General features: G+C 50.1%; 1 protein-coding gene across 4 annotated transcripts in view; it reads right to left on the bottom strand.

The window, feature by feature from the left end:
- The window catches only part of KLF8 (KLF transcription factor 8), a 763154-nt gene that overhangs the window by 590647 nt on the left and 145619 nt on the right, over window positions 1-26888 (bottom strand). For 3 of the 4 annotated variants that reach the window (XM_085630698.1, XM_085630697.1, XM_085630700.1), the window contains one exon: window positions 16726-16796. The exons of the other annotated variant lie outside the window; for it this stretch is intronic. The gene's annotated coding sequence lies outside the window, so the exon portion shown is untranslated. The remainder of the gene's footprint in view (window positions 1-16725; window positions 16797-26888) is intronic. 4 annotated transcript variants of the gene reach the window in all.

The following is a 26888-nucleotide window of genomic DNA, read 5'->3' as shown; positions in this document are numbered from 1 at the left end:
AGGTTTTACCTCATTAGTACCAGTTAAACAGAAAAAATACAGCATTAAGCAACTGAAAGGTGGCCGGTCAACCTTTGCAAAGGCCTTCCATTGTGCTGAAAAACAGGACATTGCATAGTTAGTAACTTTTGAAGTAGACAAAATGTTTTTACATCTGCAAATTACGCAGCAGATAATAAAGCATGTGGCAAATCCACAATTATACGGAAATAAAGCGTAGCAGCAGAATGGCATAATGCCAGTGGTCCTGACCAGGACTCCCCTAGTGCATTCACAGGGCACGCCAGGCAATAGACAAGCCCATCACCCAGGCAGCAACAAACCACTGCTGGAGAGACCTTCCAACGCACCTTTTAACATCCACAACCCGTTGCCCTATTCCTTCTTGAAACACAACCACTGCAAAGAACAACAGAACCATAAATAAATGAATGACAGCAAAGCTCATTAAAGCCAACTACCTCCGACCTCTGTCAGGACACAGGTTGCTAGAGGCAGGGTGTAGAGGTGGTGCAGCACCTCAAAACATACATGCTGGAGATCAGAAGGGGAACGAACAATACAGATGCCTTTATATGCTGTTTATATTTTGGGACATCACTTGTGCATTTAAAGACAGAGGACATGTCAGGCCATGAGTTCTGAGAAGCCGCGGCTTATTCTTTCAACATGGAGACTGGCGTTTACTTTTCTTTCTCTGACTGCAGTTGGACGATTTTGTAAAGTGAACTCTCTGGCAATATTCCTGGGGAGCAGGGAGTGTGAAAGGTAAGGCTGTAGGGTGTTCATTTTTTCCAACACAACATCTCAAAACCTGTTAAATAGCAGTGCACATATCTCACGATTTATCAGCAGTTAGGAAAGCAAAAATGAAGCACATTTTTTGTTATTCCGAAGTGTGATGTAAACTAAGATTTTAATAGAATAAAAAAAAAACTCAAGGCACTTTACTTGCTGTAGTAAATATTTGCTGAAAAACAATTTCTACACATTATATTTTGTGCAGTACCTAGTTTTAACTGTAAAACTGCACATCAGTGCAACATTTCTGGCCATTTCAATGGGAAATACGCTGCCTGTGCGCTACCACAGCAAGCTTTAGTAATGTATTTGCGACTGTGTGCTCCAAAATGTGTCTGGATAGTCGTAATCAGGTGTTTGACCCCTGTAGTGCTATGAGGTCATGGTATTAAATACATCTAGCATAATATTACTTTTTAGTCTAAAGACTTTTTTTGGGAAGGTTCAGATTTTTGCACAGAAGATGACGAGCCACAACTGAGCACACTGGGGAGAGGTATGCCCTTGGAGGGAAAACTCAAAATGCAGTCCCCTTTTTATGGGAATACCGCAAGCCCCACCCCTCTTAAGCAGTAGCATTAGCAATGCTGCCAAAGGCTCTAGGGCATGTACTGTACCTCCTCGCCGCACATCACGGGGTGGTCTTACAAGTGTCACCTACGTACGCGTGGGTTTTTGGTTGAGTCCTGTTCTCCCCGTGCAGGGTGAATCAAAGCGCATGGGCGTGGCTAAGTTAGTTAAAGAAGTGTCTCCGTGTCCTTATTTTCCTCCACTGTCCGAGGGCCTACCATAAGTGAACAACTCTACACTGGCAACGAGGAGGGTGTTAGAACCTGCGCCCCGCAGCCACTACGTGTGCGCCTGTCACCTCCAGAGCGGCCCGACTGTTGATTCGGGGGAAGCACACTTGGACCACAAGTGTGGTTACACCCCATGGCCTGTTCCCGGCCTGCTGGCAGGCCACATAGTACATCACTCTCACCACATCTAACCTCCTTGCAGGGGCGGCTCCTCCATTAGGGCGGAGGAGCGTAGCCCCACTGCTTTCTTGCAGTACGAGAAGCAGAAACATGAAATGGTAAAACTACCATTTCATTTTCTGCTTCTCGCACTGCGAGAAAGCAGAAGGGTTTGGTTGGCGGGAGGGCGTATCTGCTGGAGTCCAGGAGAGGAGTGGCTGCCCACTCCAAGGGCGCTGACATTTTGGTCGGTCCCAGGGCCGACCAAACCAGTCATGCGCACTCTGCATTTTCTCCATGTAGGCTGCATGCAATATGGTTTTGGAGTGGTCGGGCCGCTCTTTTTTTTTTTTTTTTTAACCGGGCCAGTTTTGCGCAGTACTGCAATATCGGCCCCCTGTAACAAAATAAGGAAAGCAGAAGCAGCGTTTCCCACCAGCAACCCTCTCCCACCCGGTACGACTTCATTGCCAGGGCCGGTTTGCAGTCTCAGTCCGGCCGTGACCCAGCCTATCTGTTTTCTCTAGTGCTGTGCGAGACGATTCAGGCCCAGTGCGCCGCCAGAAATAGGTGTACGCTGGGAGAGGTGCCCCAAACAAAACAAAAAGGACAGAGACAAAATAAATCAACAGAAATCACCAATTACTCAAGGATTGGCCACAACATTGTCAGGGGTTCAGTGGCAACCACACACTACAAGCCACTCTAAGTGACGTCAACCATCGAACGCGCGGCTGTGCTGCCAAATGGCACGCGGAGCCAATGCTTGCGCCGCGAGGGATCCCGGCATACAGTCCAGGTATCCGGGCCACCAGGTCACCACACCGCACGATGGCCTCAATTCCAGCAACAGAACCATTTATTGTTGACGGAGGGAGCGCCCCGCCTATGTGCTGCTCATGCACTGAAATACAGCAGTAGTCAGGGTTCAGTGGGTCCCTTCAGCATTCTGGCTCTCGCCCCGGTGCAACTGCACATGCTGCACCTTTGATAGCTACGCCCCTGTTCATGTCACATGCAGCGCCCTCTTACAATAAAATAAATGTGAAGTCCAGCAAGAGCAGGAAACTGTGTCACTACCCATGAGGCCATGCGCCCTCCTTCCTTCAGGAGGGGGGGGCGGGGGAGGCTGCAGTGGTACAGTCCATCCTCTCCATGATCCCGCTGGATGCCTCTACCCCACCCTTCCTCCCCCCACATCCACTCCGGGTCGGAAGGGTCAGTCCCTCCAGGGCTCTCTCCTCTTTCAGCGCTGGGTTGCAGAGGGAGCCGGAGGGGGCCGTGGTTGCCAAGGGCAGGAAATATCCGAGCGGGCGGCTCTCAGGTTCATGAGCTGTCAGCAGCCGGCTGCATTCCGCCACAACCTGGTTCTTATTAACAAGGAGTCTGTTCAGAGGGGCGAGGAGACGGAGGGGGCAGAGAGGGGGCGGAGGCACCGGGAGAATGAAGGGCTGAACGTGAGACGGCGCTGGGTGCCATCTCAAGGCAGAGCAGAACATCTCAGTTCAGAGGGTGAGGAGCACGCAAGGAGGTGAAAACTACTTTATTCATCGGAAGAGGTGTGCGCAGTTGGGAAGGTGACAACGCATGCCAGAAATTGATAGTTAGCAGGAGAAAGTATGCATGTTATAGGTAATGTGTTTAACGCCTGTACATTTTTAAAACCAGTTCAAAGCACCGACAATCCTAGACAACACCTCCATGTGAAAAGGGAAGGGTGGTAAAGCTGTTAATTTTAATTTTTTGTTTAATTGTGCAGACATGGTCTTAAGTTGCGCTTCCAGCACACATAGGTGCCAAGTTTCTGATGAGCAGCTCCAGTTCAGGTTTTTTTCTTTGAATTCTAGGACTTTTAGACCCAGTCTTATAATGGAGTACACAAGAGGACTACAAGTCCCAGAATTCAAAGAAAAAAAAAAACTGAAGCAGCTAGTCACATATGGGCCTGGGGAGCTCGGCAGGGCTGAGCACGGTCGGAGTGCAGTGTTAAGGGTGTGTTTGTTGTAAGAGCTTTGGGGCTGCCCTTTACAAAAACCTCCAAATAAACTGTTAAAAAATGTGCAATATAGTAATTTTGACACTGTAAAGAGCGCGGTGAATGCAGGCAGTCACGCCGAATATGTTTAGGACTGAAAATACCTTTTTACATCTGTGAGAAATCTACAAACTTGTTATTGGCAGGCGTAAATGCAGTTACTATGCCTTGAGTGTGGAGAAGAAACTGCAATAGGAAACCGCAATCAAGGGATGGGCTGTGGGGAATCCAATGAGTGGCGGCTCATCCGCTAAGGCGGAGAGGGGTCGCTCCACTGCTCTTTGAGCAGTGCAATAAAATGTTAACAACAAGACGTTATGATCATTTTATTTTTCTATGCGGGACTCCGAGACGGGGCGTGGCTCAGCTCGCCAGAGCAGAGTGAGGACTGGTTTGCACTCCCTAAGTGCGCATGACTGTTTGGCCGGCCCTCCTGCGCACTTAGTATGTTCTCCACCTGGCTGTGTTGCACAGCCCGGTGGAGAACATGCCCAGGCTCCCAGGCACCACCTGAGCGGCCAAACAGGCTGCTCAGACAAATCACGACGCTACGGATGCTTCTGCTGCTGAGAGAAGAGGACGGAGGAGAGGCTGTGGCAGGGAAAGGAAGTTTATTTTTTTTATTTTTTCAACCACCCTCCCCCACCCCCATTCCGAGGCACTGGTTCCCAGGAGGTGGTTTGACCCGGAAGTGTGGCCCGCAAACATGCACATGGAGGGTGGGATTGCACATTCCTGTGCGGAATTCTATGCTCAACAGGAATAGGAGCCCATTGGAAAGGTCACGTGATAATCCTTATTGTAGGCTTGAACAGGCATCCAGGCCTACCACTGGGAATGGAAAAAGACGTAAAAGTACACTCAAGCACAGATATACATCTCCGCCGTGCTTTGACATTTCTTTTCGTGAATAGGGCCAATTGTGTGCACCACACAACTAGAGCGCCGGAGGGGCTTTCAACCAAGGGCCTGTGTCATCACGTACATTGCTTGCGCCAACGCGTACTCTGCAGCTGCGTTCACGTATTTCCAGAAATTTACAGAGGGTGAGAATGCAAAGTACCACCAGAAGCGCCTCTGCTAATTTCTCTATAGACTCAAGCACACAGAGGATCTACTTAACATGCTTCCACTGCTCACCGGATGCTATTGGCTGTATAGGTTAATCCCTCCACATCCACTCAAGTACTTTCATTGAACTGCATGAAGGACTATTTTACAACTCTAGCCCCCTGAGCCGCTTCTGTGGCTCCCTCAGGTGTGTCTTGCTCTGATGCGCTAACATTGCTTCCGATAGCTTATTAAACCCAGACCTATTGGCTTTTCAATTGATCTATGAAGCATGGGTTCTAAGCCTAAACAAGTAAGTTCTGTGCAAGCCTCTAACTTATAAACAGAGCCAATGGAATTATGCGATTGTGCGGCCATGGCGATTTCCGCATAATTATAGATTTGCCACACAATCCATCATCTGCTGCATAATCGGCAGACTTTAAACAAAATATAGTTTTGCTTCTAGCTCAAACAGTTCAAACGTTACTGAAAACACCACAACCCGTGTTGCCTCGCAGTGCAAAGCCGTCGGCAAACATTGACCGGGCATCTTTTTTGTAGCTTATTTTTATATTTGGGTGTTACATTGGTACTAAAGAGGTGCAACTAATTCCCAGACAGTGTTAACAAGTTTAAAAATGTCAAAATAATGAAGTAATACTATCCCAAAATGTGCAGCAAAATTATAATTTTTGCCGCATAATTTACTCAAACCTGCCACATAATTTGGCACTCCACCGAAGCATGGTTCCAGTGGCACTGCTTATAAGCACCAGAGCCCCTCCCCTACCATCAATGCCATTTACTAAATAGTGCTGACCACCCACCCCGTCCCCTGTATCCCAAGATATTTCGCTCCGCCAGGTACATCAGGTCCAGGCCAAGGGGCTACATGTCCCTGAGAGACCCTCAGGCTATGAACAAGAGCTGTGCAGAGGGGCCCTCAGGCTATGAACAAGAGCTGTGCAGAGGGGCCTGTGTGAGTTTTCAGGTCAAAGAGGGGTGGAGCAGCTGCAATACAGATGTTGTTCTGCTAATGAGGAATGTGAACACCCACAATACAGCTGCCTAAACCAACACTGTGGCCTTACAGCATTTAAAGCAGCATGGCCCCAGCAACAATCCCCCTGTTGATCCACTGGGGAGTCCCTCCACGCTGTAGAGGATTCACAAACTCAGTTTTACTTAAGGTTTGTCTGAGTTGAAAATGTCGTTTTGTTTTCCTTCTCTATTCTAGGGCATGCTGCCTCCCATCTTCCTTGTTTATTTTCAGATTCCATTGGGGATGTTGCTTCCTGCTCACTTGGTTAGGGCGTAGTAGACAACTGCATTCCTAAACTTTTCACACTTCATTTTTAAAGCCTTTTTTATTGTTTTTTTCGAAAAATGTGTAGGCTGTCCTACGGCTATTTTCTGAAATAAAATGTTTCCTTCCGGATCGGGTCCTGATATGGAGTCTCCATGCTTTTTTTTCACATGTTTAAAGTTATTTTTGTTTAAATAAAAATAAATTAACATTGGTTTAGAGTCCTTTTTCCTTATATTGTTTAACACAAACTGCTTATATCATAATGTTTTGCTCTTCAACATGTTTGTAATATTGGAGTGTCAGACCCCGTTTGTGGAGCATCAGAGAAGTTAGGGGCTGCTGGGCCCCAACCATGGTGGGGGCGGTGTTTTGCCACTGGTGGTCTAGGGCCCGTCCTTCTGTGGCTTTGCAAACTGGGCCATTTGACTGCCAGGGCAGCGAGCAGTCACGGGCTACTCAGGGGGTGGTGTGGGGGGCACTGTCAGAGTTCCCCCCTACGACTTACCATCAGTCGGGTGGGATGTTCCTGCAGAGGCGATATGAACCACCACCCCGTTCCCCGCCTTGCCCTAGTAGGGTGTAGCTCCGTCTAGGACAAGGGGGTACCCGGGGTGGAGGCCAGATAGATGCACGGTCCGGAAGGCGCTGGACACACGCTGTGAGGGAAAGAATGGAACACCGTTAGCGTGCTGCGCGTTCTTAGTGTGTCCTGTGTCCTGTGTCGTGCGAGTGAGGCCCTGGTTTACCTGGTACGAGGGTATGCGAGCAGCTGGCCTCCTTAGTCTGATCCAGTGTCGATGGTATGCGAGCAGCTGGCCTCCTTAGTCTGTTCCAGTGCTCTCGGATCAAAAATGATATAATCAAAACCAGCGCTCCCTGCGCAAATTATAATGAAGATGAACCAAAATAATATAAACAAAACCAGCGCTCCCTGCGCAAATTATAATGAGGGAAAAAACCCCCGTTCCATTGCACTCCGTCTGTGTGCTGTAGAAACAAGGTCACTAGAAGCGGTCAGGACCGCCGTTCTCCTGTAGGCGAAGCGCCGTTTGTGAAAGACAGTACCTGAACCGTCGTTGTCGGCTGCCTCGTCCGTCCGTCGGCTGGTACTCGTCTTCTCCGGAGTGGCGTCTCTCCTTTCTGGGCGATGACTAGAATTCAAAGCGATCAGTTGCCGGATTTCCCGGCTTTTGTGCGCGGTCAGCCGGAAGTGAGTCTTTGGGCCTTCCGTTGTCGACCCGCAAGAGCTAGACCGCTAACCCTCCTGTGAGTAGCGGGTGGCGGAACCATGACAGCACCCACCACCAAACAGGACCCCCACCCGGCAGCCGGCGGGTCACACCGGGGTGGCCGGACGAGGACAGCCAGGATGACCCAGGTGAAAAGCCCGAACCAGGTGGGAGGCGTGGCGGACATGCGACAGAGGCTCCCACGACCGGTCCTCCGGACCATAACCCCTCCAGTCCACCAGGTAGAAAAGCCGGCCCCGAGTCCGACGGGACATAAGAATGGCCCGGACCTCGAACTCCAGGTGGTCATCCCGAAGAACAGGAGGAGGAGGAGCGGGGTTAACACAGTCCGGGTGAGCAGCCCTCAGGTGAGAAACGTGAAAAACCGGATGGCACTTCAAGTGAGGCGGCAGCGACACCTTCATGGCAACCCGGTTGATCACCTTGGCAATGACATAGGGCCCCATAAACCGGGGCAACAGTTTCTTGGAACCATGAGTATTGATGTGTTGCAGGGAAACCCACACCCTGTCACCCTCCTTGAACTGGGGCTCGGCTCGTCTGTGCCGGTCCGCGAACAGTTTGTAAGTTTCTTTTGCTTTAGCTAGCTCAAACCTGGCCCGTTGCCACAGGTCGCGAAGGAATCCATGATACGCCTGAACTGTGGGCAAAGGGCTGGTGAACGGGTCCTCCCAAGGAGCCGTTCTGGGATGCCGACCCTGGAGACAATAGAACGGGGACATGCCGATCGCGGAATGTCTGCTGTTATTATAGGCGAATTCCATCAGCCAAAGGACATCTGACCAGTCATTCTCCACGGACAGGAGCAAACAGCGGAGGTATTGTTCCAACGTCTGGTTGGTCCTCTCGGCCTGTCCATCGGTTTGCGGGTGGTACGCAGTGGATAAGCGCACATCCATGTGCAGGATGCGGCACACCTCATTCCAGAATTTAGACACGAACTGGGAGCCCCTGTCTGTAATCGCCACCGATGGAACGCCATGCAGACGTATCACGTTGCGCAGGACAATCCCAGCTAATGTAGCCGCCGAGGGTAGCTTCTCCAACGGGACAAAATGGGCCATCTTAGAGAGATGGTCCACGACGGTGAGGATGGTGGTGTATCCAGATTTAGTTGTGGGTAGTTCCACCACAAAGTCCATGGAGATGGTATGCCAAGGGTACGGCGGTACCGGAATAGGTTGCAACAACCCCACCGAGGGTTGCGATGACCCTTTTCCCTGAGCGCAGACTGCACATCGCGCGATGTAGGCGTGTACATCGGCGTCGAGAGTGGGCCACCAGAAATGTCGGGATAACAAGTCTTTCGTCTTCTGTCGGCCAGGGTGAATGGCCAGAGGGTGATCATGACACATGTACAGGGCCTTTTGTTGGAGGTTCGGTAGAGGCAGGAAGTACCGGTCCCCCTGGTAGAGAAACCCATCCGCAGCGGTAAGCCCTTCATGCTCCTCCATCCATGACGAGGCGGCCTTCTGTTGTAGGTCGTCGCGCAGCTGGGATAAGAAACCCGAAGACAGGACCAGTCCCAGAAAACAACGGTTCGGGATGATCGAGGTAGGAATGTCGGCAGGCGTGGATTCTTCGGTTTCCGTGAGCCGCGACAGGGCATCCGCTTTGGCGTTGTTTTTACCAGGACGGTAGGTGATGTGAAACTCATACTCGTTGAAGAACAAGGTCCACCGTAGCTGTCGGGCGGTCAGAGCCCGTGCTGAACGGAGGAACTGGAGGTTCCTGTGGTCGGTGAATATGGTTACGGGGTGTCTCGCGTCCTTGAGGTGGTGGCGCCATTCCTCAAAGGCGGCCTTTATGGCTAGTAATTCACGGTCGGAAACGGTGTAGTTCCGCTCAGCCGGCTGGAGTTTCCTGGAGTAGAACGCCACAGGATGTAGCAGGCCCGTCTCGGTGTCTCTTTGGGAGAGTACCCCGCCTAGGGCGTCTTGGGAGGCATCGGTCTCCACTATAAACGGCCGTTCCGGGTTCGGATGTATCAGGATGGGGGCCGTAGAGTACCGAGTCTTCAAGGCACGGAAGGCTTGTTCTGCGTCGTGGGTCCAGTTGAAGTGGACCCCTTTGCCCAGGAGACGAGTGATGGGAGTGACGATTCTAGAAAACCCCTCGATGAAGCGGCGATAGTAGTTCGCGAACCCCAGGAACCGTTGTACCTGCTTCACGGACGTAGGGGATGGCCACTGTTGAATCGCTGCCGTCTTCTTCGTATCCATGGTAACCCCTTCTGGGGTGATGACATGTCCTAGAAACTCGACGGTTGTGGTGTGGAAGACGCTCTTCTCCAACTTAACGTACAACCCATGGTGAAGCAGCCGTTGCAAAACGGAGCGTACGTGTTGGCTGTGTTCCTCTCGGGTAGCGGAAAATATCAGGATGTCGTCTATGTAAACGACACAGAACCGGTCGACGAAGTCCCTCAGTACCTCGTCAATAAAGTACTGGAAAGCCGCCGGGGCGTTGCAGAGTCCGAAAGGCATGACCTGGTATTCGTATAAGCCGTATTTGGTCCGAAACGCGGTCTTCCATTCGTCCCCCTTCCGGACTCTGACAAGATGGTAAGCCCCCCGGAGGTCCAGCTTGGTGTAAATGCTGGCGTGTTTTACTTGCTCCAACAGATTCGTGATCAGAGGCAACGGGTACCTGTTTTTTACCGTGATGGCATTCATCGCTCTAAAGTCAATGCAAGTTCGTAAGTCTCCCTCCTTCTTTGCCACGAAAAAGAGGGGAGACGACACCGGCGATCTTGAATGGCGGATGAAGCCATTGCGTAGGTACTCGTCCAGATACATACGGAGGTGTTCATTCTCCTTTTCCGTGAGCGAGTAGATGCGGCTACATGGCAGCTTCGAGCCCGGAATCAAGTCTATTCTGCAATCGAAGCTGCGATGCGGGGGTAAGGTGTTCGCCCCTTTCTTGTCGAACACCGCGGCTAGGTCCACATACTCCTCAGGTATCGCTTCATGTACGGATAGGACCGTCTTGGTAAGGGGCAATACATGAGCCCGTATGCCTGATGCGCCGGGAGTGCACGACCGGTGGTAACACTCAGACAAACAACCCTCCGAGTCAAGATGCACCACCCGGGACACCCAGTCGATCCGTGGGTTATGGGCTGTCAACCATGGAAGCCCCAGTATCAGGCGGAATTGCGGTGCGTCGATGGCATCGAAGGTAATGGATTCTGTGTGGCCGTTCCGGAACGACATCTCGAGGAGTTCGGTTTGGAACCGGATGAGCCCGGAGGTAAGGTCTGTCCCGTCCACAGCCTTCACTGCCTCCGGCGTCTTCTTCGGTACCCCTGTCATCTCTAGACTAGCCATGGACTGGTTATCGATGAAATTGCCCGTAGCTCCAGAATCGATAAGGGCTGTCACCTGCCATTCGTGGCCCGATCGGGTTAACAGGGTGACCTCAACTCCGAAATGGTGGCAACCGGCGCCGTTGCCTGGGGTTGGTATCCTGACGGACGATGAACCCAGTAGCCGGACCCCTCCGTTTACTGGGTTTCCTCGTTTCCCGACCAGTCCCCTCTAGCTATCGGAAGCGCAAAGGGTCGCTTGGGCCTTGGTTTCGAGGGTTTCGCGGGGCACTCCCGTACGAAGTGACCGCTTTTGCCGCAATACAGGCATTGGTTCAGACGTCGTCTCTTCTCCCGTTCCTCCTTGGTCAGGGCCCCCCGAATCCCTCCGATCTGCATCGGTTCAGGAGCACCAGGGTTATTACCAGGGTTGCATACTGCCTCGTTGGTGGTCTTCTCCTTTTGCTGCAGTACCCGGGGGTCCCCTCCTCTGAGTCTATCCGTCTTTCGTTCTTGCAACCGAAAGTTTAGTTTCACCACTAGATCGATAAACGAACCGATATCCTCCGGGGGGTTCGGGATCTGGTACACGAGGTCCTTCATGTCGTCCCGCAACCCCCTATAGAACACCGATACTTTCTTGGACTCCGGCCATTGGGCGTCTATCACCAACCTGTTGAAGGTGGTGACGTAGTGTAGTAGGTCCGTGGTCCCCTGTTTCAGTCCGAGGAGTTCGTTATCCGCCGCTTGTACGAAGGTGTGGCGGCCGAACATCCGACACATGGTGGCTCTAAAGGCTGGCAGGTTATATAACACCGGGTCGTCGTTCTCGACCAAGGGGATGGACCACAGCGCTGCATCGCCTCCCATGTAAGAGAGGACAAACGCAACCTTAGAAGCATCATCAGGGAAAGCGGTGGCACGGGCCATGAAATGCAACTGGCACTGGTGCATAAAAACGCTGTACTTTGTGCAATCACCAGAAAAGCGTTCAGGAGGGGCCAGTTGTACGGTATGCGGGGCTATCACCTGGATGGAGGTGTCCGGTGACGGAGCAGAGGAAGACCCACCGGATTGGAACGTGGCGGGTCGTAGCAGGCCTTCCCGCATTACTCTGGACGTAGGGTACTGACCCCATGGTCCGGTACCGGGATCCGCCGCCACCTGCGTCTGCAAGGCTGTGATGTCCTGTCGTAGACTGCGGTTTTCTGCTTGCATGTTCGTCAGGATGGCTGCGATGTCTTGGAGCGTGATCTCAGGGTCGCCCATGTCGCCCGGGCAGGAGGTATTGCGTGGGCTTTGAATTCTGTCAGAGTTCCCCCCTACGACTTACCATCAGTCGGGTGGGATGTTCCTGCAGAGGCGATATGAACCACCACCCCGTTCCCCGCCTTGCCCTAGTAGGGTGTAGCTCCGTCTAGGACAAGGGGGTACCCGGGGTGGAGGCCAGATAGATGCACGGTCCGGAAGGCGCTGGACACACGCTGTGAGGGAAAGAATGGAACACCGTTAGCGTGCTGCGCGTTCTTAGTGTGTCCTGTGTCCTGTGTCGTGCGAGTGAGGCCCTGGTTTACCTGGTACGAGGGTATGCGAGCAGCTGGCCTCCTTAGTCTGATCCAGTGTCGATGGTATGCGAGCAGCTGGCCTCCTTAGTCTGTTCCAGTGCTCTCGGATCAAAAATGATATAATCAAAACCAGCGCTCCCTGCGCAAATTATAATGAAGATGAACCAAAATAATATAAACAAAACCAGCGCTCCCTGCGCAAATTATAATGAGGGAAAAAACCCCCGTTCCATTGCACTCCGTCTGTGTACTGTAGAAACAAGGTCACTAGAAGCGGTCAGGACCGCCGTTCTCCTGTAGGCGAAGCGCCGTTTGTGAAAGACAGTACCTGAACCGTCGTTGTCGGCTGCCTCGTCCGTCCGTCGGCTGGTACTCGTCTTCTCCGGAGTGGCGTCTCTCCTTTCTGGGCGATGACTAGAATTCAAAGCGATCAGTTGCCGGATTTCCCGGCTTTTGTGCGCGGTCAGCCGGAAGTGGGTCTTTGGGCCTTCCGTTGTCGACCCGCAAGAGCTAGACCGCTAACCCTCCTGTGAGTAGCGGGTGGCGGAACCATGACAGGCACCAGCTCAGAACTCAACAACTATCTAACAGACACAATAGACTCTGAGGTTTTCATATTACACCCCCTGATCCCCGACGTTTTACAAACCACAACTTCGCATCTGGAACCCCTCTAATGGTTCTGAAACAGGGCAGACAACCATTCCACTACACAGCCTACCCCCTGCATCTTAGTGCTGACCGTTTATATTTACTTTTGTCCTTCCTTTGTGTATTTGCTTCACAATATACTCTCTGTACAAGAATATTGTTGCATTAGTAAGCTTGATTATTGTCATGGAACCAATTATGTACCATAACATCTGACATTAGAATTGATTTGGATGTAAGGATATGCACAGCTTTTATCCTTCCCCCCCTTCTGTATCCAGCGGCGGCTCCTCCTCAATGGCGGTGGAGCGTTGCCCCACTGCCTGGCGCACAGCCAACAAACGAAAAATAAAACAATGTTTAAGCATCGTTTTGTTTTTTGTTTGTCGGCTCAGAGTCAGCTTGTGTAGGGAGGGGCGGGGCATGAGAGGGGGGAGGAGGAGTGCTTGTGCACTCCAAAAGGATGCATGTGTCAGGCCGATCAAAACACACATGTGCACTTCGGTTTCTCCAGCCCGGCTGTATTCAGCTCCCGGGCTGGAGAAACCTCACAGACTCCATGACCCGAGTCTTTTTCATGCCCGCTCAGGCCAATCCCCGCGGTGCTCTGCAGCACGGGAATTGGATGGAAGTCGGTCCCAGGGCTGCTGGGACCAGGAAGAGGACAGCAGGAGCGATGCGTGATGCTTCGGTACGTTTAAAAAAAAATATTATTAACACGCCCCCTCCGACCCTCCCCACCACCCTTTGTTAGTGGCAGCCGCCACTGTCTGTATTCCCCCACATACGGATGCATTTTATATTGCATCCTTTGATTAACTGATTTCCCCCTTGTCTTTTAGTTGTTGGTCTCTTTCTTCTTCCGAAAAACTTACTAAAATCTATTTGAACTAAAAAAATACTTTCACTGTTCAGCACACACTGTCTTTTTAGAAAATAAATACTATTTACTCTTACAGCAGTAATACATATTGTACAATTTAATTGAGTATCTAGGGTAATGATGCTGGCCATGATTCCCCCTCGCGGCGCTACACCTGCTAATCTCAGCCTGCTGTCTGTCACCCGGGAGACCCTTGATGAGGGACCCCACAGCAATTATGGCGGAAGCATGAATCGGAGCTCAAAACTCTACAATCAAACAACACACTATCACAATGTCCTTTGATGCCATCTGCCTTTTCTGGGTGCTCCACACACAGCTTCTCCTTCTTGACACGCTCTCCTTCTGCAGGGCCAGGAACACTCCTTCCCCCTCTCCGCAGGCAGGCAACTAGGCACCAGGTAGGCCCTCAGCTCCTCCACCAGAAAATGCAGACTTCAGATGATGTCCACTTGCCTCTGGGAGGCTGGCAATCATCCAGACACCAGCCCAGGTTACACAACAGCTCTTTGGGTGCTCCGCAGAGCACCGCCTTCCTTGGTCAAGAAGAACTTGGGACATGAACAAAATTGGGGTGCTTGGATGCCACTTTTAAACACATTTCCAGACAGGGGATGTGAATCTATGGTCTCAGACTCCAGCACCACTGGGGTTGGTTCTCCTTTTAGGTCTTCTCCTCAGGCCACTCTCCAGATACAGCTTTTGTGAAGAATGATGCTTCTCATAGCAGAAAGCACTGAGGTGGTCCCCAAACTGGAGCACCCATAACAAAGGCACAATGAAGTGCCAGGTCACTGCACTTGGCTGTCATCAGTGTCTCTGAAGTGGCGAGCAGGCTTAGACAAAATGGAAAGCCGGACTAAAAACTGCCTCACCTTGAAAAGCAAAGAGCAGTCCTACCCTCCACCCCTACCCTCTACCAAATGTAGGGCTCAGGAAGAACTGATCAGCAGCACCCTGCTAGCAAGGTCTTCATGGAATGCATCCAAGCATCCTCCTGCCTTCAGTGCCTGGTTCTCCATCCCTCCCGACACTGGACTGCATGCAACATGCCTGAACTGGCAGGGAAAGATGCCCTCTTCCTTCATCCTGTGCCATGTTCAACCAGAGACACCCAAAATGTATACCAGTGGTTTCAGTACTCCGACTCATACACGCTTCGAGCTTTACTATCAAACCTGTACTACACACGTACCATACATTTACGTGAACTTGACATGCACATGGAATGTAAGCACAAGATTCTGGGGTGCACATAATAGTGACACTTTACACATGAGGGATCCATAGAACACTGATAAGCAGGTCTGGTCATATTAAGGATTCACAAAACACAGTACGCTGCCACAACCGCTTCATGTGCTACACTTAGGAGAAGGGCTGTAGTCCTTTGTCCATGGTGAAGGCATGCTTGACGCGCCCGCCATGATACAGGACAGGTCCTGGGCCTTGTATTGTGAACACACACTAGCTTAGTCTGCGGTCAGAGCCAAAATAACGTCAAGACACCGGTTACACGCAGTTGGGAACTAAGGGAAAAGGAACACCACCATATACCATGCAAAGGGCACTCTGGTCTCGATAATGAGTTCTCATAATTTGCATAATCTTTATAGGAATAAATCTCTTTTTGTATAGTGCTAATATTTGTTGTAAAGTGTTACAGCAAACAAATGATGGACGGAATGCGGACAATGCAAACATTCTCCCCCAGTCAAAAGATCTGGGTTAAATCCATCATTCTTTTGCCCACTATGCCACCCCAGTTTGGACCCAGCCATATCCAAATCAGTCTTGACCCTGTGCCCCATGGAACTGTCCAGACCGAACTGCCAGGCCAGGTCCTCCCCGGACCAGAAACAAGCATCCTGGGACCGGTTTCAGGGTATGTCACCCTTCTTCAGCCAGGCTAGCTTGTATCCAGTGGCACAGTGAGCAAGGGACCCACGTCTGGGTATACCCATCCCACTTAGGGCGAAACGTGTTACAGCAAACATTTGATAGACGGAATGCTGACAATGCAAACATTCTCCCCCAGTCAAAAGATCTGGGTTAAATCCATCCTTCTTTTGCCCACTACGTCACCTCAGTTTGGACCCAGCCATATATCAAATCAGCCTTGACCCTGTGCCCCATGGGAACAGTCCAGTCCGAACATTTGCATTGTCAGCATTCCGTCCATCATTTGTTTGCTGTAACACTTTTCGCCCTAAGTGGGATGGGTATGCCCAGACCGGGTCCCTTGCTCACTGTGCCACTGGATTCAAGCAAGCCTGGCTGAAGAAGGGTGACATACCCTGAAACCGGTCCCAGGATGCTCGTTTCCGGTCCAGGGAGGACCTGGCCTGGCAGTTCGGTCTGGACTGTTCCCATGGGGCACAGGGTCAAGACTGATTTGGATATGGCTGGGTCCAAACTGGAATGGCGTAGTGGGCAAAAGAACGATGGATTTAACCCAGATCTTTTGACTGGGGGAGAATGTTTGCATTGTCAGTATTCTGTCCATCATTTGTTTGCTGTAACAATATGTATTGTAAAAGCAGCCCAAGAAATATTTTACTGCAAATGTGAAGAAGGTAAAAAAAATGATATTACTGTGCAAGGAATGAGGACTGACAGCGAACAGAGTGTGCATCATGCTTCTAGGAGCGGAATGCCCACATGCCTTGGTACATGAATGTCAGTGCCATATGAAGGACATTTGGTGCTCTGTGCCCACACATCTTGAGGCCCCTACCCCACTCCTTCCCCCTCCCCCCCCCCCACCATTTAGGACAATTTTGACAATATTATGCATTTGCGGTTCATTTGTGCCTCTCGTGATGTCGAGCAGCAAAGAATTATAACACAATGATAAGCGACACTATCAGAAACAGTAAGTTACAAAAAACAAGTGATGTGAAGCTACTTACGTTCAGTTGTTCAGCGACGGCGGGAGGGTGCCACTCGGAGGTGTTAAACACGTGCATTCATGCTTTCTGCCCTGAGGGAAGGAGATTCGGTTATTTTTGTGCACCGTCTACTTGGAAAGACAGACAGACACACACAACTTTCTATGTTTTGTGGCAGCGCACAACAAAGATGCACGGTAACACACCTTCCTTGTTACTGTTCTTCTAGAGGCTGAAGCAAGGACTGTGTATTGAGTGGAGCCGGTCAAACAACTAATGGATCCTGAGACCCTCCTTCCAAGGCGAGGAGCAACTTTTACTCTCATCACATCCAAATCTATTCATTATGTCGCCCACAAAAGGATGAAAGGCTGAATTGGTCCGAACAATAACAATAGAGCTCTTGTGTCCTTGTAGATCAGGCTATGCTGCATAAGCACCTTTATCTATGTCACTGGCACTGGTAAAAGTGACCTGTGGGCAGAGCCACTGGATTTATGCAGCAGGGTTGACTAAATTATGTGGCAGGGTTGATAAAATTATGCGGCATGAACAGACAAGTTATACAGCATAATGCTGCATATTTTTCTATAGTATTACTTCATTATTTTGTAATTTTTTCACACATGGTTATACTATCCGGGCAAAAAAAATGTCACCTCATTAGTAACAGTTTATCAACCAAATACTGACATAAGCAACTCAAAGAGAACCACTTGACCTTTGCACAGGGCCTTCCGTGGCCCGTGACCACATGCTCCGTTTTTAGCAACTTCTGAGCTGTCAGAGCTAGAAACAAAAGTCCTTTTTGTTAAAATCTGCAGATTATGCAGCAGATTATGGATTATGTGGCAAATCCATAATTATGCGGGGAGGAGTACGTGCAGTATTCCCAATTTGTGTCTGATGCCAATCCTCCTTTTTCAAGTCTGAGGGTTGACAGCGCAGTGTTCACACAGAACTATTGCTAACAATATACATAGAATAGGCTTTGGGTCCGCCCCTTGCAACCATTGGCTTGCTTCAACCAGCTGCAGCCAGCCTTTGGCTCGAGACATTGTCAATCACGTCTTTCTCAGCTCAGTGGTGGTTATCCATCACCGAATGCTATTGGCTGCTTTTGTCTATCCTTCCACCTCCTTCTGAGTGTATGCACAGAACAACATGAAGGACTACTTTACAACGATAACCCACCCTGGCTACTCCTGTTGGCCCCCCCCCGCGCCCCCCCAAGAGCTTCTGTCTAATGTGCTCATGCGTATCCACTGGCGTTGCCAATGCGTGTGGTTCAGTTTGTTTCATGGAGGCACTGGTTACGTTCCCTAAAGTAGCACTTCTATTGCCATGTGTGTGTGGCATGTAGGACGTCATAACAACACAAGAGTTAAAGGCATTTAATAACTATTTGGGGGTTGTTGCAAGGTAGCATAAAACGGGAATGGAGATGCACTCAAACTGAGAGAAAAAGGTAAGAGGTGAGCTACAATCAAAGTATTTACTACCAATTACAGGGTGAAAAAATATGACATATAGTTCATGTATCTCAGCAAGGAGTTCTTAAGGAGAATCACAAGAAATCAAACAAACCAAGCTGCCCAGCGCATGGCACCATATGTAGAGTATTGAACAAGCGCTATCTCTCGCACGAGTAGCGTCCCCAACAGGCACTCCTTAAATAAATTTCAGTGAAAATTTTCGTTTGTGGTAAAATGTGCTCATACGCTAGAATCCTTTCGGCTGGTTTCTAATCAGCCGAAAGGATTCCAGCGTATGAGCACATTTTACCACATACGGTTGCAATATTTCTAACGGCTTAATCACACCATCTCACACGTATGGAACGTAATATGGACCAATATCAAGTCCCCTGATGAAGGGTTACGCCCGAAATGCATTGGGCAGAAATCAATGAACCACTGTACAAGTCAACAATACTTTGATAAAAATAGTACCGAACTGAATTAAGAATAAACTACAACCTTATGAAGAATATACGAAAACTTTCACTGAAATGTATTTAAGGAGTGCCTGATGGGGACGCTACTCATGCGAGTGATAGCGCTTGTTCAATATTTCAGATTTTCCCTCATACTCAGGGGCACCCCATTTGGCACCCACAAAATCTGTTTACTACGAATACCAGGCAAAAACAGGAGAGCGTTGGCCCACATTCCAATTGGATTTCACAACATATGTAGCGTCACATGGTGTAAGGACATATATTCGCTGAGGAATGGACAATTTTGATGACATTAAAAAAATGTAAAGATTAGATTGGCCTCTTGTTTAGCTATCACAGTATTCTGTGGTTTGGGACCATCAACATGTTACGGTTTGGTCTACTCGTGCCATTAGCAAATTTCTGGACACAAGTCTACATCCCATGGAGCGGCAGAAATGCAGCTAGTTAGCCAGTTAGACTCTCCATCCACGCACCCAAGTGAGAGTGGTGAATGAGTGACATTCTGGGTGTGAGGACACTGAAGGTGGACGGTATCTCCAAGAAGAAACCCTTTCTGCCACAAACAGGATCAGAAGAAGCCAGGATATGAGCACAGCTGAGCAACAGATTCCATCTTCATCGCTAAAAACTATGCACCTCACCCGGAAGATTCATCCAACGCAAACCAAGCTAGAGACATCTTAAAGTGTAGATCGGACTGTATCGCATCAGCTTGATTCGAAGGGGATACAGGGGCGATGGATCTCAATCCCCCTCTTTATCGGTCTTTTCCTCCCTCTCTGCTCATCGCTCTCCCTTTCTCTCTCCATCTCCTTCTACCGCTCACCTTCTTTCCTGCTCTATCTTCTCCTGTTACAGATGGGCTTAAATTGTGAGAATCAAAATTCCAGTCACGTTCAGGAAATAACCACTAAATATGCTTGGGGTAGAGAGGGGCACTAGAAGTATTGTGTACAATGTCTAACGTTCCACCTCGAATGTCGTGCCCAGGTCTCAAAGCCTTACTGGGAATGCATCCGGAGTACATAGACCAGTTCTGAAGGACACGTTAAGAGGGTTGTTGGGGCCCATGTACCATGTAAAGGATCCTGCAGGACACCCTAGGACTGCATATTGCTTCTTTATACGATCACACTACAAACTTTTTTGTTTTTTTTGCAGATTTAGATCGCGCAAACTCTACCTGAAAGCATTGGAGCGCTTTACTTGAGCACCGGTTACGTTACACAAGGACACATTCATTTTTTTAGTAGGCACTGGGAGATTAAGTGATCTGCCCAGAATCACAGAATGTGGAGTCGACCCCAAGGCTCAAACCTTGGTTTACCAGCTCCAAAGTCGGCTGTCTAGCCGTGAGACCACATTCTCTCCCCAACTTGCAAGGCAACAAGCATTGCCACCCTCTATATCTTCGTCATCCAGATCCTCTGTCTCTTCCCGGCTCTGCCCTCCTCCTTCTTGTCCACGCCAATAGGAGACGGTGACCACTGCTGGGGTCTTTCGACTCCTCATGATCCTAGTGCCCGTCTCTTTCCTTTGGTAATATCATGACGCTGGTGATCACCGATACTTTTTTTTTTGGTCCAACCCATGGGAGCCCCACCAGTGGCATATCCAACAGGTCCCCCTGTGAAAACAGCCTGGAATGTTTCTGATTAACGCGGGGCCAGATATCTCACCAAATCCCTGCATCACATTTAGGAGTATTGGGAGCGAATATTCTGGTTGCCTCAGATATATCAGGACGTCGTAGTCGTAAAGGGAAACCACATGGGTGTTCATTCCCACCTTGATTTCCCTGGGGTGTAGGGTCCTGCGTAGCCTCTCTGCCATTAGCTCTATTGCGAGTGCAAAGAGGAGGGGTGACGATGGACAGCCTGGCCTCCTTTCTCTATGTAGCAAAAAGGGTTCTGATATCTCCCTCCTGGATCTCACAGTGGTGAGAGGGGCTGAGTACAGTAGTTGGACCCACTATATATATTTAGGACCCGTGCCCATCTTCTGGAGCACCTGCCACCGGTAAGTCCAATCTAATGAATAGAATGCTTGTTCGATATTCAGGGGAGCTAAGGCATAGGCGTCTTGCTGCAACTGTGGGTGTGGAATACAAGCGAAAGTCGTCTTAGAATATGGAGAGTACTCCATTGAGGAATAGACCACGAATGGTCCATATGAATTACGTTTGGAAGATAAGGGAGCAGGTGCGCCACCAGTATATCACTAAGGAGTTTGACATTCAGGATCAATAAGGATAGTGGGCGATAGGAGGAGGCCTCCACATAGTTCTTGCCTGGTATCATTAATATTAAGGCCTCGAGCATTGATTGCGGGAGTGTCCCGATGTGACGTGTCTCCTGGTAGACCTCTAACAATTTATTGCCCATTTGGTCTGCGTAACGGTGTTACAAGTCAGCAGATATCCAGGCACTCCCTGTAGTTTTTGCTGATTTAATGTTCCGAATTGCCACGAGGATCTCTTCTAGGGAGATGGGTCTATCTAATTGAGCACGATCGTCGGGGTCTAACGATGGGAGTGGCATTTCTGCCAAGTATCCCTTTAGGCAAGCCGCCGACCCCACTCCCTGCCTAGCGCAAGTCGTGCTTAGGTGATGTTTGAATACATGATTAATGGCTCATTGGGTCGACACCAGGGACCCCTGAGCCACAGTATCGGACGCTGTTGGGCATCCTGTCCAGTCAGTCTGGCAAGCTTCGCTCCGGTCTTGTCGCCCTCCACGTGGAGCCTTTGATGATATGCTGATTGAATAGGTTTCTTGAGGCAGTGCACGTCATCAATTACCACTCTACTCTCCTCCCGCCAAACTAGTGATCTTTCTGTGCATGTATGCATCTCTCTCTCAATGATGGCGAGATCACCTTCATGTTTCTGGAGTGCCACTTTTCATTGCCTCCCAGTCTGGTGCTCTGGTACTAGCACTGCCCCTGGTCTCCTCAACATAGTGTGATAACGACTCCTGAATTGCAGCCTCGAATGGAGGATCTGAAAAGGCCTCCGCTGTCAATCTCCATAGAGGGATTGCGGTACGTCCCCGCTCTCCTGCAAAGATCACCAAAACCAGGGAGTGGTCTGAAATACATCAGGTTAAGTAGAAAGTTTCATGAACCTTCTGTGCCAGGCTGTTGGAAACTAAGCAGTAGTCCAACCGGCTGTGGGTTGCCGCAGCAGGTGTATAACAGGAGTATGTTTTTCTTCGTCAGATGTCTCTCCCGCCACATATCTAAGAGGCGGAGGCTCTGAATTACATCCTGTAAGGATCTAGATCACCGTTACCTTACTGCAAACAGCTCTGGAGGCCGCGTCTGAAGCACTTTGTTCAGTGTTGTAGACCACATTGGAAGCGGAAAGCCTTTTTTCTAGAATGTTGTGCCCGGTTCTGGAGACTCTCTCCGATTTATTGCATCTGGCACTGGAGACTTTTGCTTAAGTATTCTGTCTAGTTTTGCAAATGGCATGCCCAGTTCTGGAGGCGACCCATTTCACTCTGTGTACAGTAATGAAGGCCCCATTTGGAACATTGTGTTCAATTCTGGAGGCCGCCTCTGAGATACTGTGCCCAGTTCTGGGGGTCAAACCTGGAATGTTTGATCCAGTTCTGGAGATCTCATGTGGAGTATCGGGTTGGGTGTCTGAAGTCTGCGTTTGGCATGGGGTGTCCAGGTCGGAGACTACATCTGGTCCACTGCGGCCAGGTCTGGGAGCAGCCTTAGAAGTATTCTATCCAGATCTGGGGGTTCCACCGGCCCTCTGTGTACATTGCATCCACTCCCAAGTTCAGAACTTCTGTTCTGGGCCAATAAGTGGGTGGATGGGAGAGAAAATCAGAAATTATATGGCTGGATGAGTGAGTGAGTGAGTGAGTGAGTGAAGAGGTGAGTGGGTGGATGAGAGGACGGATAGATGAGCAGGTGAATGGTAGGTGAGTGGGGGGATTTGTGGCTGCATAGTTGTAGGAGTTGTTTAGGGGATATATGGGTGGTTTTCATGGTGGATGGAATGTTGTGTAAATGGCTGGGTAGCCGATGACTATGTGAATCTCTGATAATTTAGTTGAGTGGGTGCATGAACAGGTGGGTACATGCATGTGCCAGGCTGCTCCCAGTTAAGGCAGCGTTCTCACAACACTGGGTGTTTCCAGACCACCTCCCTGCTTTGCAATTAGCGGGGAACAGCATCAAAAGGGGAACAACATTTTATAGGAACCTCCAACAGCTGCAGCGTGAATCTATAAACGTGTCGTCACGCCGGTTAAACTTATGTGTCTTGTTCTCAAAAATACAAATTGATTGCAGCCCAGGGCTGCGGGTTTGGGGTTTGCGTTGTGTTCAGGGCTCTGGTGGCAGCCGGCAGAGACACACTTTTGCTGCGAGGCTTTTCTTGAAACTGTAGCGAAGGTCACGGGCGCCGCTGACCCGGACATGCTTCTCACACGGCTCCAAGAGACATAAGCCCCACAGGGCCCGGCCCTTCACTGTCGGATTAGTAACGCGGTACCAACCCCGGCAGAGGGAGAACAAAAAGACACGAGCGACTAGTGGAGGGGGCAGGGGTAAAGGAGGAGGCAGGGGGTAAGAAGGAGGGGGCAGGGGGTAAGAAGGAGGGGGCAGGGAGTAAGAAGGAGGGGGCAGAGGTAAGAAGGAGGGAGCAGGGGGTAAGAAGGAGGGGTCAGAGGTAAGAAGGAGGGGGCAGGGGGTAAGATGGAGGGGGCAGGGGGTAAGATGGAGGGGGCAGGGGGTAAGATGGAGGGGGCAGGGGGTAAAGGAGGGGGCAGGGGGTAAGAAGGAGGGGGCAGGGGGTAAGAAGGAGGGGGCAGGGAGTAAGAAGGAGGGGGCAGGGAGTAAGAAGGAGGGGGCAGAGGTAAGGAGAAGGGAGCAGGGGGTAAGAAGGAGGGAGCAGGGGGTAAGAAGGAGGGGTCAGAGGTAAGAAGGAGGGGGCAGGGGGTACGAAGGAAGGGGGGGCAGGGGGTACGTAGGAGGTGGCAGAGGTAAGAAAAGGGTGGCCGGAGGCTTGGCTTAACCTACAGGGACAAGCAGGGCGATTGGATATCGCTGGTCAATGGAATATATTGGAATAAAAGGATGCTGTTTCGATCTAGGATGCGTGGGTTATTTTTGAGAGGCGCCGATTTGTGTAAAATAAGTAGCAGCACAGAGCACACTGCACTTTCGGGCAGATGTTTGTCCCTTCCTGTCTCGGGAATCATTTTCCAATGACGTCAATGGCGGGGATAGCTCCTCGCGATTCTAAGCACCGCTGCATCTCAAGGAAGATGGCATCCTTGTAGTTTCTGTCACGTTGATTCGTGGACCCCTGCAGGCTCCGATCTGAAGTTTCCCGTGTTTAGGTGTGAGCAGTTCACCCTGCTGCTAACTCAGAGGCAGGAACAGGACTTCTTCTTCCCACAGTCTCGCCCAGGCGCAGGGCCGTATTATTCACGAGCCTTCCAACCAGCAACACAGGAAGTTAAAGGAGGGTGGAGGGGCCTTCCACAGCCACAGTGTGCCCCCCGGGAACTACTTGAAAGGGGCCTGACCACGGTCATCTGGGGAGGCGGCCACTCTGTCATGAGAAAAACATTTTATTTTCATGAAACAAACCATCCGGGCTGCACGCTGCGTGCACGAGGAATGTACTTTGTATAAAACGGGTGATTTTTGTGTGGTTTATCTTGCTATAATGTATCTGTGAAGCATTACACTGATGGTTCTGGATTTCTGAATCGGGGATTCTTTACGGTAAAGACACAAAGTTGCAAGTGATCCACGGGTGGCCCGCGCGCGCAAGTTAAAGCCGGGGGCGAAGGGACTTCCTTTGTTACAAATACTTTGTAGGCCATTCAGTTGCCGGAATAAGTTGTTTTTTTTACGCCGAAATGAAAAGCCACGGACAAAACAAAGCCGGGAAAACGCTTGAGCAACTTCAGCACAGCCCAGTGCACTGACACCTGGAAGGGCCGCGCGTCACGAGTACAAATGCAAGGAAGGCCAACCCGGCTTTCATCCTTCTGAGGAAGTCAACAGGGTACCATCAAACTGCCCAATAATAACTGTTACCGGCTTTCATCCTTCTGAGGAAGTCAACAGGGTACCATCAAACTGCCCAATAATAACTGTTATTTACCGCACTTAGAATAAAAAAACTGCAGTGGTAAGAAGACATATATACATTACACAATATTATTATCAAATTTCCAAATATTGCAAGTGAGTATTGGTCTCAAATGTGCCATTGCGGACAAAGTACTGAAAGACCAGATGACGTCACACAAGACGGCCTCCCAAGCACGAATATTCACGGCTTTTATTCGCCGAGAATGATAAACGAATTTAAATAATGTCCATACAAGTGCGGGCGCGTACGCGTAGGTGGTGCACGAGTGCCACCAAGTGGCCAAGACACATACTGCCAAGAAAGAGATGAGCCCAGAGCTTCATTAAGAGCTTTTCACGAACTCCGCAGTCAGAATTATTTATAGGTTTTTATATAACGCGAACTTTACCCGAAGGTGTCAGAGCGCTTTACAATAGAACCAGTTACACTACACAAGGACTTTAGAGTACATGAGATACATAAAAGATACAAACGGATAAACTCTAAATTCACATAAGAATGGTAGTAAGTACATAAGTCTACTACAGATACTAGTGGTTAGAGTTACATGTATACACGTTGCAAATTCACTCAAGGTTACATTTTAAGAAAAGTTGAAGGGACTAGGGTTGGACAAATATATATTACATATTTACACAGCATGATCCTCTCGCCATTGTTGGGGTTCTTGCTTTCAGCCCAGCCTTCAGGGTGTTGTTGCACTCACGGGCGGTGATCTTGGGCCTGGAGGGACCCCGGAGCTAGTGATGGCCAGATGTCCTCCACGCTTGTTGTCCCGGTTGCCTCAACGCTCCTGGGAGCTTGAGAATAGTTTACGGCACCGGGGCCAGTGTAGCGGCGCGGGAGGGTGATAGCTGAGGAGCGCAAGGTTGGGGACATCATTACCTCCTCATTCTCTTTAACATGGCTGCTCTCGACCATCCCCTGCCCCGGGAGATCACCGGCGTGCAGGTGAGCACAGTTGGAGCGCCCCTGGAGCTTGTTCCTAGCTTGGAATCCCATTTTCTCTGGCAAGAGGATGGGGTGTACAGGACAGCAGGACCGGAGGCCATCTGCAGACATTCAGCAGTTGGGCCAACAGACTGCAGCAGTGGGCTCACTCCGCACAGAATGGCCGCCCAGCTCTCTCCCCCCCAGACAGGTCACAAGGGCGCGGGGGATTGGGAAAGGCAGCGACCTCCAAGCTCATATATGGCTGCTTTGCAAGTGGGGACAGGCTCTGGGGTGGAAGGGTAGGCGGCCGTCTGCAGGCACGTCTCCCAACAATCGCCGGGATTTGTGCAGACGGCGAGTCGAGCCTAGAACCGAGGGATCTCCCTGCATTCCCACCTCAACACCTCTCACCTCGCCTCTCGTTGGTCCTCGACGTGGAGGCCAGCAGTCCATAGTCGGCATTGTGCCGCAGCTCGCTGGCCAGGTAGTGGCGACCTGCTGGGGGGCCTTCTACGGGGATCTACGCTGCAAGGTGATCCCTAGTCTGGGAGCTCCCTGGCGGGCTTTACATACTAATCATTTGAGGCAATGCCTTATAGGTTAAGGTGTCAGGGGTAGAGTAGATTCTAACAACCAAAATGCAAACACGTTCTGCCAGGGGGAGACATATTTCATTCTTTCCATTACTTGTGTAGGTTCTGAGTGGCGAACTGGTTCCACAGTCGGCCTGCTTGCATGCGTGCGTGCTCTACCTAGTCAGTAGTGTACAGCATTGCAGTGCTAGGTACTCAAAGGAGTACTACAGAGGAGTACAGAGAGCACCCTTCAACACTTTGAGATTTCAAAACAGGAGGCAAGTTTTCTTACTTTTCAGAGAAGCACGGAGCACCGAACATATACACCAGGGATTAACGGGACACAAAGTGGATGAACGTACACTGTATATCCAGTTTTTCTAAGGATTTGTATGGTACCAAGAATTTTAAAACAATTCTAAAACAGGAAATGAAAGTATTTAAAACATAATTTTACAACTTTTCTAATGCTAGACTTTGAAGGATTAAAAACTGAAATTCTACCTATAGAAACAAGACCTTGCCTTTCTTCTTTGCCTGGTTCCCAATACCACAGAGATAGTTGAGAATCCGGGTATCCCTT

This window comes from Triturus cristatus, chromosome 10, assembly GCF_964204655.1.
Source record: "Triturus cristatus chromosome 10, aTriCri1.1, whole genome shotgun sequence".
Classification (NCBI taxonomy): Eukaryota; Metazoa; Chordata; class Amphibia; order Caudata; family Salamandridae; genus Triturus; species Triturus cristatus.
Note: the sequence above shows the minus strand (reverse complement) of the source record. Positions and strands in the feature narration are given on the sequence as shown.